Genomic DNA, 12764 nt, shown 5'->3' on the forward strand with positions numbered 1-12764 from the left:
CGACCTTCGTCACGCCGCTGTGACGCAGTCGGCCTTCAGATCGGCCTTTGGAGGATGCAGCCTTCACATTTGGACACAGCTATAGGGAAAACAGATAAGGGAGATGAGACAGCTGACAAGACTAACGAGGAAACAGGTGTGAAAGATGAACTAATGAAGGTTGCCATGGAAATCAAGGAGTGGTGGAACACATGCGACTACTGAAAACAAGACTCAGACAGAACTGTGACAGTGGGAGAGGGAGGCTGGGAGGGAATTCAGGGCTCAGGAACAGATCTGGGAATATGGACAGTCCTTTGGGCAGGAACAGGTCTAGGAACACGAACAGATCAAGTTACAGGAACAGATCTTGGGACAGGAACAGGAACAGGTATTGGTGTGGCGACGGCCATCCTGGCTGAGGGCTCAGGCGGCGAGGCAGCGGCCATCTTGGCTGAGGGCTCAGGCATGGCATTGCATTGGCGGCCTTCTTGGCTGAAGACAAGGGCTCAGGCATGGCAGGTAATGTTGTGACATTTGAACCGAGGCGTTGGAGCTTGTGTCGAGAAAAAATGGGCGTGCCAGATAAAGCCGCGATTCGAGGCTTGTGTTGTTAACGTGAAAATCACGTGACTAATGACAAACGAGGCCTCAGTTTGTGTGGATAGGTCATTAGTTCGGTCTGAGTGTTGCTTCCGGAAAAAGGAGGTTCGAATCTCGCGGAGGTTCGAGTAGGAGGAGGTTCGAATCTCTCTGTCAGGAGTAGTAGAAGCAGTTGTAGTAGTGTCAGAGAGTTAGATAACTATCATTGTCATTGTCGTTATTGTGTCATATACACTCACCTAAAGGATTATTAGGAACACCATACTAATACTGTGTTTGACCCCCTTTCGCCTTCAGAACTGCCTTAATTCTACGTGCCATTGATTCAACAAGGTGCTGAAAGCATTCTTTAGAAATGTTGGCCCATATTGATAGGATAGCATCTTGCAGTTGATGGAGATTTGTGGGATGCACATCTAGGGCACGAAGCTCCCGTTCCACCACATCCCAAAGATGCTCTATTGGGTTGAGATCTGGTGACTGTGGGGGCCATTTTAGTACAGTGAACTCATTGTCATGTTCAAGAAACCAATTTGAAATGATTCGAGCTTTGTGACATGGTGCATTATCCTGCTGGAAGTAGCCATCAGAGGATGGGTACATGGTGGTCATAAAGGGATGGACATGGTCAGAAACAATGCTCAGGTAGGTCGTGGCATTTAAACGATGCCCAATTGGCACTAAGGGGCCTAAAGTGTGCCAAGAAAACATCCCCCACACCATTACACCACCACCACCAGCCTGCACAGTGGTAACAAGGCATGATGGATCCATGTTTTTATTCTGTTTACAGATATAAAAGATAGAATTCAAATTCTGACTCTACCATCTGAATGTCTCTACAGAAATCGAGACTCATCAGACCAGGCAACATTTTTCCAGTCTTCAACTGTCCAATTTTGGTGAGCTTGTGCAGATTGTAGCCTCTTTTTCCTATTTGTAGTGGAGATGAGTGGTACCCGGTGGGGTCTTCTGCTGTTGTAGCCCATCCGCCTGATACTGAAAATACTCATCCGCTGAAATACTCAGACCGGCCCGTCTGGCACCAACAACCATGCCAAATTGAACAGGTGTTCCTAATAATCCTTTAGGTGAGTGTATGTGTTAGGGCTGTATATTATTACATTATCAGGTTAGAATAGTTATAGTATATTGTTATTATTAATTATAGTAGCTATATCATAGTCTTGTTATATTAATTAGATAAGATTATTTGGATTGCTTCGGATTTTTGGATCTGGACTGGATCAGAAGCATCAGTATCCTCATTTATACCAGCTGGCACTGGCAGGTAAATATTATGTGCTATTTCTTTCCACGGTAGCTAGGTGTCACTAATGAGCAATGCTGAATGAAGCTTCGAGTAATGAACCTTTGGCTGAAGCAATGGGCTCCGAGGTCTCGGTGGTTCAAGAAGCCTCATTTTGCCATCACTAGGGAAAGCCTCAGTGATTCATACACAGGAAACAGGTGTGACAGATTAACTAATGAAGGTTACCATGGAAACCAAGGAGTGGCGGGAAGACAGAACAAAGGAAGACATGTGACTACTGAAAACAAGACTCAGACAAAACACAACTGTGACAATAGTAGAGTAACAATTACAGAAGAATCAAATAAAGCATATTTTGTAACCATTTTGGAGTTTGGGAGAGTTTGGTTTGAGCAGATGTTTTATACCATCATCAAAGTCCTCATCAGAGCTCATTTCCCAGAACATTCAGCATCTGGCTCATATTTGCGATCTAAAACATATTCTCAAAACTATCATTTTCAACATCTTCAAAATCAATATTTGATCACTGACAGCTTCTTCACCTGATCCATCATCAAGTGACAGTGCCACTAATATTTGATTGTGTTCAGTACTTGCTCTGCAGTAAATCGCTGAGCCATTTCAAGTTTTGCTGATGATACTTTCTATTCTTTTGTTTTCTGCCTGCTGTAACTATGAGTGAAACGTCACTTCATCATTGTGTATCAAACATATAATAAAGGTCATAAAATATTAAATTATTGTTGTGCAGAGAAAGTATACTGTACTTACACTGTTCCACACCTTGGGTCGTTAGCGACCCTATTAGAGTGCGGATCGGGCCGAATTTTTCTGTCCGAGCCCGGCCCGCGTCCGACAGAGCAGTAAACGAACCCGACCCGAGCCCGACAGGCATAAAGATATTTATGTCCGAGCCCGACCCGAGACCGACAGTTAAAATCCCATTTTTTTCTCATACTAATGACACATGTACGTTTGTTTGTGTGGAAAGCCCGCTTTTATTAAGCAACTGTAGGCAGGCATTCGGAAATGTCAACAGGATGAGTGCATCAGCGCTCACGGAGAAACAAGCGCACTTAACATAGGCGCGCATGCACGTGTTTGGTTGTCACGGCTATAAACAAATTTGAAATTTGCGCACACAGGAAGACAGATGTTATAGTAAAATTTTACATGCATTTTAATCACAAAAACGAACGTTTGCATCAAGTGAAAGCATCAGGCACATTGGCTAACGTTACCTACATAATAAGCTGTTTTAAATTTAAAATGTTCAATGCCTTATCGCGCTGATGTGACCGAGCCCGACCCGAACCCGAACATAATTTCTAAATATTTGTCCGAACCCGGCCCGGCCCGTCGGGTACCGACGGGTCCCGTCGGGCTCGGGTCGGGTATCCATCCTCTAGACCCTATACAATTTTTTACAAAAAAATTATGGGAAATAAAAAAATAAAAATAAATTATTGTTATGTTGTTAATAATGAATTGATTGAGGAATACAAATGTGATGGATTTTTTAATAAATAAAACGGTAAACTGTAATTTAAACTAATCATTATTCTAACATCTAACGTCACTTCTCCTTTAGGCCAAACATTCAACAGTTGAACAAAATGTACTCAGAAGATTGTTGGTGTGCCGAAACCAGTGGAAATTTTGAGATGCTGGCTAGACAATATAAAAAATATAATAGTCTATAATAGTCTCATGTCATATTGAGTAATCAAATGAACTTCTAACCTCTAAATCTCTAGATCTAAATTTGCTCTGCCAGTAGGCTAACAGAGGGTGAAATAGGGGCTTGTTTTGCACAGATTCAAGTTTTTAAAATTTAAAATGTCAAAATTAATATTACTGTTGTATATGTCCCTATCCTATAAAAACCTGATGTATTCTTATTTCTGATAGAGAAACCACATTTAACCTATTTACAGTAGTCAGTTAGTTCGTTTTCAAGGTTTGGGTTAAATAGAGAGTAATTTGTACAATCAGTCACTAGATATCACCCCTCTTCCTTGTAAATTTGAAGTGGAAATATGACCTATATTTTTATAGCACGTGTCATGAATGAAGATGGCTATTGCAGATCAGTCACGATCCATGAAATGTGTTTTATAAGAGTGTTTTCTTTTAGTACCTTCTGCTTTTAATATCCTGTGAGAAAAAACGACGATGGTTATATAAGTTAAATCCAAAGTAATTGCCAAAACAATTACTTTATGTTCTTAAAGGATTTTCAAATACATTTAGCTTTTTTACTGAAATATATTTTTCTTAATTCTGCATTTATCCTTGTTTGATTAATTATTACATTTTTATGTCTGAATATGTTCATATTTTGAAAGAAAATAATGGGCGTATACAGTATATGCTCCATTTGGAATTTTTTCCTTTTTTTTTTTTCTTCTTCTTTTTTTTTTTTTTTTTTCTCTTGAGTGGATATTGCAACGCATCACCAAACATGAAAAATCCTGCACTACACTGATGATGTGCCTTTCTTAGAAAAAGTTAGACAGAAATCATCCAGGAAGCCTTTGATAGGATGTTAACATTTCTTGTTTTGTAGGCTACTTTGGTTAGAGAAGCTTCATATCTGACCATTCATCAGCCAGTCCAAACAGAAGACTGTAGCCAAATAGGAAAACAACATATTTGATCTTTTTCTTAGGACGTTTCCTGATTCTCCAGGGGACCAAAACACAAAGCACAGTATTAGAGCCAGCAAGGCAGTTTAAGACACTGTTGTTCTTGGCTAATTTATTGCAAATGTTTTTATTATTATTATTATTATTATTATTGTAAGTTCTGCAGATGCCATAGCCATTGAGAGGAAGTCTGGTCGTGTATTACATTAAGTATACTGTATATCATTATGATGAATCAAAATGCTCAAAGTCAATTTTGAGGAGGATTATTGCAAATGAAGGAGGAGGAGGATGTGTTGACAGATCGAACATTGCAATCTCGCAGAGGTTTATTCAGTAGCTTCTTGATTTTTCCTTCTATCTGCAACTGAATTTTTTTGCGACAACCTATTATATACAGTGCTATGCATAAGTTTAGACACCGATGCTAAAGTTGACTAAAAAGAGGAATAAAAAATCATCTTTTAGAGATTGAACTTAATGCCTTAATTTAAAAAATTAGGAAAAATCCAACCTTTAAGGACACCAATTATCTTTGTGAATGAATAATGTATCGTAAATAAATGAATGTTCTTCCTTATAATACAGGGTGCATAAGTCTGGACACCCCTATGTTAAATTCCCATAGAGGCAGGCAGATTTTTATTAGTTTTTATCAGTTACTTCATGGATCCAGGATACTATGCATCCTGATAAAGTTCCCTTGGCCTTTGGAATTAAAATAGCCCCACATCATCACATAGCCTTCACCATACCAAGAGATTGGCATGGAATACTTTCCATAAGATCATCTCTCAATGCAAATCAAACCAGCTATTAGGCTAACTGAAATAAAACCATGCTAATCTCTGTCCAACAACAACCAGACCATTATTTCCGGCGTGACGATCGAGTCTGTCCCAAAAATACCTCTCAATGCGCCCTCGCGCCAAGGGCCCTAGGTCTGCACTACATGACGTCACCAAAGTGTGGACTCTGAGGAAGTCCACAAGTCCGTAGTGTGCTATTTGGGACATCATCAGCAGCGAGAGTGACCCTGTCCCAAATAGCACCCTAAGCACTCGTGGTCTTCCTATGAGTCTGCACTTTTGTGACGTAATGCCGCTTTGACTGTCGGGAAGAAGTCTGCTGCGGAGTCCGCATCAGTGCGGGCTCTGCAAAAGTGCGCATCGAGGACGCATATCGACCACAAAGGGGGCGCTCGCGAGCACCCTTCTGAGGCCTAAAATGACAAATCTCACGGACTTAACGGACACGCCCACGCGGCAGCCATTGTAAGTCCACAAGACCCAAAGTGCATATGAAATGTGCCATTTGAGACAGGGCCTTCATATGTGTAAGCTGCTCATTCCAAATAAGGGGAGTGGCAACGCTAGCGTCCACAGTGTTTTCCTCATGATGTGCCGGGGAAGAGAAACGTACTCGGTTACCTAATGTAACCTCGGTTCTCTCAAGAAGAGGGAACGAGTATTGCGTAAGTTGCTTACGCTATGGGAAAGTCTTCTTTCTTCGAGATCTGAAGCCAAAAAATTATCCTTAATTTTGTATTCATTGTCAACGCAGTGCGGCAGCCGGCAGACCAAGGCAGGCTGTATAAGCGTGCTCATTGGCTGCTCGGCGGCAACTGCTTAAGCCTATCAGTGAGCCTCGTGAAACGTGACCTCCAATGAGGGCGCTTCACGCCCTCCACACCCTTCTAACCGTCAAGATGGGTGTGGCCAGTGTGTATATATCGAGGGCTCACAGGCTGAATATCTGGTTTTCGTAATCTGAAGCGCAAAAGCTCGTGGCGCGACACGGCAGGTTACGCAATACTCGTTCCCTCTTCTAGAGAGAACCGAGGTTACATTAGGTAAACGAGTACGTTCTCTTACGAGAGGTTCTCTCGTATTGCGTAAGTTGCTTACGCTACGGGAACCCCTTGTCAACGCCGTGTGCGCCGAGCATCCAGCACATGAATCCCAGGGAGACCAGGGAAAAACATTCTGCTGGAACAGGTGGCCGGTCGGAGAGACGGGCCAACACAGTACAAAGCACTTCACTCAGTCTATAAAATAGAGCGGCGCGGCCGGTCTATAAGTATAAATCAGTGCAAAACAGTGGGGCCGGCAGCGCGAGCCCGCACAGTACATAAGCACTCATTAGGGTAAGAAAAGAGCGACATCATCGGTCTTTTACGAAGAGAATAATCCCCCGCGCAACAGAGTGGAAGACGGGCGGCCAGCAGCGCGGGCCAGCACCGGTAAACAGCGCGTAACGGGGAATGAAAAACAGAGCGGCCCAGCCGGTCTGAGTATAAAACACTTCACCCTAAGTACCATACCAGAAATATCGCCAGCATGTGAACGTAGTCTGCACATAAGCGACTGGGCAGAGCATACATGTCACTTATACCGACAGCAATTTAGCCTGTAAGGCGGGAACTTCCAGGTTATAAAACCTCACGAATGTCGATGGGGAGGCCCAGCCCGCCACCATACAAATATCGTGGATAGAAATTCCACTGGACCAGGCCCACGAAGAGGCCATGCCTCTAGTAGAGTGGGCTCTGATACCCAGAGGGCACTGCAGGTGTTTGGAGGCATAAGCTGCTGCAATCGCGTCCACTATCCACCTGGACAGGCTCTGTTTCGAGGCGGCGAGACCCTTGGTGCGTCCGCTGAAGGAAACAAAGAGCTGCTCGGAACGCCTGAAAGCGGCGGAGCGCGTGATGTAAACTCTCAGCGCCCTGACAGGGCATAGGAGGTTATCACTGTCCCCATTATCGGATGCTGGCAGAGCCGAAAGGGAAATGATTTGTGCCCTAAAAGGGGTTCCAATCGCTTTGGGGATCTAACCGTGTCTCGGTCTGAGAATGACTTTCGAGTCGTTCGGTCCAAACTCAAGACATGCAGGGCTAACAGATAGCGCGTGCAAATCCCCCACGCGTTTTACTGAAGACAGAGCTATCAGAAAAACGGTTTTGAGCGACAGGTACTTTAAATCCACGGATTCAAGCGGTTCAAAGGGAAAAGCCTTCAGGGCCTCCAGGACCAAGGACAGATCCCAAATAGGAACCGAGGGGGGCCGCAGGGGATTCATCCGTCTAGCTCCTCTGAGGAAGCGGATAATGAGCTCGTTCCTTCCTATTGCCTGGCCGCGCATCGTCTCAGCGAACACTGCGATAGCCGCCACATACACTTTGAGCGTGGAAGGGGACCTGCCCTTGTCCAACAGCTCTTGTAGGATGGAGAGCACCCGTGGGACCCCACATGCACGTGGATCCAAGCTCTTAGTAGCGCACCATTTAGAAAACACCGACCATTTAGACGCGTAGAGCCGTCTTGTGGAGGGGGCTCTAGACTGCGTGATCGTGTTCACGACCCCTTCTGGCAGGTCAACGGGTATCCGTTGATTACCCATGCATGCAGAGACCATCGTTCTGGATGGGGATGCCAGATCGATCCACCGGCTTGAGAGAGGAGATCCTTTCTCACAGGGATCGGCCATGGGGATGAGTGCGACAGCCTCACTACCTCTGGGTAGCAGGTTTGGTTCTCCCAACGCGGGGCTATAAGAAGCACTGGGTGGTGCGTTTCCCTGATCCTCGAAATGACCTGTGGTAACAGGGAGATCGGGGGAAAAGCGTACAACGGGAGGCTGGGCCATGTCTGGGACAGCGCGTCCTCGCTTTTCGAGAAAAATTTCGGGCAGTGAGCGTTGTCTCTCGACGCAAAGAGGTCGACCTCCGCTCTGCCGAATAGGCGCCAGAGAAACTGGACTGTCTGGGGGTGCAGGGACCATTCTCCCGGGGGAATGTTGTCTCTGGACAGTCTGGTGACATTCCGACATTCAGGTGGCCCGGCACGTGCGCGGCTCTCAGCGAGCGCAACGAGCGGTGAGCCCACACGAGAAGGCGTTCTGTCAGTTTGCACAGGTTCCTGGATCTGACACCGCCCTGTCGGTTCACATAGGATACCACGGACATGTTGTCCGAGCGGACTAGCACATGGTGATCCTGTATGAATGGGAGGAAGCGCTTGAGCGCGTTCTCGACCGCTATCATCTCCAAACAGTTTATGTGGAGGCATTTCTCCTGGTCTGACCACAGGCCAAAAACCGGTTTGCCCTTGAAAAGAGCGCCCACACCTGAGGTGGAAGCGTCCGTCGAGATAACTTTGCGGTGTGAGATGGCTCCCATTGTCACTCCCCGCTGGTACCAGTCGGCCGCTAACCAGGGCTTCAGTGCTGAAACGCAGCTCTGAGTCACTCTGATTCGAATGCCGCCGGAAGCCCAGGCTCTGTGAGGCGCTCGGGCATTCAGCCAGCATTGTAGCGGGCGCATACGTAACAGACCCAGCTGAAGCACTGCTGCAGCTGAAGCCATACAACCCAGCATCCTCTGAAATGTCTTGAGAGGTGCGGTTCTGCCCGGCTGGAAGGACGCGGCCAGGTGTCGAATGCAGCGCGCGCGCTGTGTCGACAGGCAGGCCGTCATTGCCACAGTGTCCAGATCCAAACCCAGAAAAGAGGTTGATTGACTGGGCACTAATGAGCTCTTGGTCCAGTTTACTGTAAGCCCCAGGCTGTCCAGGTGGCTTAGAAGCACTGTTCTGTGGGCGATGAGTTCGGCCTCTGACTGTGCTAGAATTAGCCAATCGTCCAAGTAGTTCAGAATTCGCATTCCCCGACCCCTCAGGGGAGCGAGAGCCGTGTCCATGCAATTCGTAAATGTACGGGGTGCCAACGACAGGCCGAAAGGTAGGACGGTGTACTGATTTACCTGACCGTCGAAGGCGAATCTCAAGAATGGCCTGTGACGGGGTATTATCTGGATCTGAAAGTACGCGTCTTTCAGATCGAGAGATATAAACCAGTCCCTCGGGCGAATTTGCGCGAGAATTTGCCTGGTTGTGAGCATTTTGAACGGTCTTCTCATAAGAGCCTTGTTCAAACGTCTCAGATCCAAAATTGGTCTGAGAGCTCCGTCCTTCTTGGGAACGAGGAAATAACGGCTGTAAAAGCCCGACTCGCTCATAGAAGGGGAAACCGGTTCTATAGCCCCTTTGCACAGAAGTGTGGCTATTTCTGCTCGAAGTAGATGTGCTACTTCCCCATTCACTCTGGTCTCGATACGCGCTTGAAAGCGCGGAGGGCGGCGAGAGAACTGCTGAGTATAGCCCTGTTTTACTGTGCTCAGCACCCATTCTGACACGCCTGGAATAGCTTTCGCGTGTGCAGCCAGGGGCAGAATGGCCTCCGGGCTCTGATCGCCACGCATCGCGGGCTCGAGAGCTCGAAACGGAGGGGCGGGCGCGGCGCGCACGCTCTCGGTGCTTAGATACGGCGGGTCGCACGCAGCGATAACTGGCCGATTCACACACAGCGTCCTGGTGGCTTTGGACGGGGAACATACAGTGTGAGGCACGAAGCGTGACAGCGGCGTCGGGGGCGAAATGTTCGAAAGAATGTGTGAGCGCGTGGGAGCAGGCACAGCATCTGCATTTAAAACATGACCGGTAGTGAGGGGATGTGTAACAGAGCAGGCAGTGAGTAGGTGTGGGCACAGCGGGGTGGACACGTGACCTACTTTTAACACTCGAGCGGCTTCTGCCTGCTTTATGAGAGTGGGCTCTGTAAGAGACACAGGGTTTATAGTGCTTGTGTGCAGAGGTGAACACAGAGAAGTGGGCACATTTACTGCATTTGAAACACATACGGCGCGAGCCGTGCAACCAGACATAATGCTCTTTTCGAGATTTCTCTGAGTCGCCGTGAAAACGGCGGTTGTGTGCAGGCGAGAGGGTGGATTCACCGGCTTGTTGGCTGCGATATGAGTGACTGCAGTAGCCGTGGCAACGGGGACTGACAGGGCATGAAGCTTTGATGATGGTCCGGCCACGGCGGGACACAATCGTCGCTTCTTTCCTCGGGCTAGGAGGTTTTTGCAGGCTCAGGTTTTACCGCAATCCTCTGCCGGGGTCCCCGGGGAGGAGGCGGCCTGTTTCGGCTGGTCGAGCGAGATCGAGGGCGGCCGCCCTGACGTCGCTGTGAGGACAGAGGTCGAGTTGGGCGCTGGGCAGAGCTTTGCGCAGGCTGGTCAGGAGGACGGCGTGCGGCAGATCTAGAGCGCCGAGGCAGAAAGAGATTCATCGACTGTGTAGTCTTCTGAACCTCCGAGAAGCGGTCCACGATCCCGTTTACCGCTGGGCCAAACAGGCCGGTGGGGGAGAGGGGGGCGTTAAGGAACACCGCGTGCTCAGACTCCCTCATGTCAGCGAGCGTGAGCCAGAGATGCCTCTCTGAAACAGTCAGAGAAGCCATGCACCGTCCAATGGCCTGGGCAGCGGATTTCGTGGCGCGAAGGGAGAGGTCCGTCGCGCTCCTTAAATCCGTGATGGAAGCAGACTCCGAACCTTTCTCGTCCAAATCACGGAGGAGGTTAGCTTGGAGAATCTGCAGTACAGCCATAGAGTGGAGTGCAGATGCAGCCTGTCAGGCGGCGGTGAAAGCGCGGCCGACGAGAGCTGATGTGGTCCTGCAAGCCTTGGACGGGAGGGCAGCCTTTGAGCGCCAGCCAGAGGGCGGGCAAAGGTGCGCTGCGACCGCCTCTTCCACGGGGGGAATGGCATTGTACCCTTTCTCAGCGGCGCCGTCAACCTGTGAGAGCGTCGATGAGGCGTGTGAAGAAACTCTCGCGGAGAATGGGGCATTCTACGATTTAGAGAGCTCGCTGTGAAGCTCAGGCAGGAAGGGTGCGGTTCTGGACGCTGGCTGTCGGCGGCGGCGATGAAGGAAGCAGCCGTCGAGTCTGTTCGGTGCTGGCTCCTCAGGAGGAGACCAATCAAGGACCAGCTGTTCAACAGCCCGCGTGAGGAGGCGTAAAAGTTCCGCGTCCTCGCCCGCTCGAGTACGGCCCGAATCCTGGACTGAAGAGGAGGCAGTAGACCATTCGTCGCTGTCAGAGGCCAGGATGGAACAGCTGTCAGCGGCGCGTTCATCAAACTCGTCCGCCTCATCCCCTGAAGCGGCGGCGGCGCGGGCGGGAGCCGGCGGCTGCGCGGCCGGGAGGGGGGGGGGGGGGAGCCGAGAGAGAAGCTCGAGGGAGAGGTTCCGGCGAGCTTCTAAGTGCCTCGTCGGTCTCCGGTGGTCGCTGTGAGCGGCGCTTCTTCTTGCGAGGCCCAGCAGGGACAGGCGGAGCGACATCTTGGTTGAAAACTTCAAGTCGAGCCCGCAGGGTCGACATTGAAAGTTCCTCGCACTCAGGGCAGCCACCCGTAGAGAGTGCGGTGGCGGCGTGCTCGCGGCCCAGGCAGAGAGCGCAGATGAGGTGGCGGTCTCCGTTGCTGAGCGGGGCGCGGCATTAGCCGCAGGAAAAACGGGGCATTTTGAGAAAAACGCCCCGTGCTCTATTAATGTGAGAGAAACGCGTGTCGCAGGGCGAACACACACAGCAATAGAAAAAGGATACGTCGCCGGATAGCGTAGCAGGCACGGAAGGCTGAAGGCGGCGAAGGCGGCGAAGGCGGCCGGCTTCTGCAGGCGCTCTCCTAAGCTTGCTTGGTCGCTGGTTTCAACGGCGGAGGCTCTCAAGATCCAGCGATGCGAAGAGCTTCGCTGAAGACAAGAAAAATCAGATATTCAGCCTGTGAGCCCTCGATATATACACACTGGCCACACCCATCTTGACGGTTAGAAGGGTGTGGAGGGCGCGAAGCGCCCTCATTGGAGGTCACGTTTCACGAGGCTCACTGATAGGCTTAAGCAGTTGCCGCCGAGCAGCCAATGAGCACGCTTATACAGCCTGCCTTGGTCTGCCAGCTGCCGCACTGCGTTGACAATGAATACAAAATTAAGGATAATTTTTTGGCTTCAGATCTCGAAGAAAGAAGACTTTCCCATAGCGTAAGCAACTTACGCAATACGAGAGAACCTCTCGTAGGAGAACACCTGTGTTGCATTAGCAATTAGGGATCAAAGCCATAAAGGTATGATGTATTTGTTGTTTGGGAGTTTTTTTTTTGGCTGCTGCTGAGTTCTTTGCCGAGGCTGCCGTGCCGGGACGTGGGTTGGAGATAGACGTGTGCGAATGACTGGGAGGGATATTTTGTTGGGGTTTTCCCCTTCGTCCGGTAGCGGGTAAGGAAGCCACTCTCATTTTAATGTTGTTGATGTGTCTTGGTATTGCTATGTTCGCCGGGGAGGCCCTAATTTATGCGTGCAACTACTGGTCGCTATTTGTGTGTAAAGTGAGCGCGTGTGTGAGTAAGGGGTTAGGA

The sequence above is a fragment of the Squalius cephalus genome, assembly GCF_949319135.1.
Source record: "Squalius cephalus genome assembly, chromosome: 11".
Lineage (NCBI taxonomy): Eukaryota > Metazoa > Chordata > Actinopteri > Cypriniformes > Leuciscidae > Squalius > Squalius cephalus.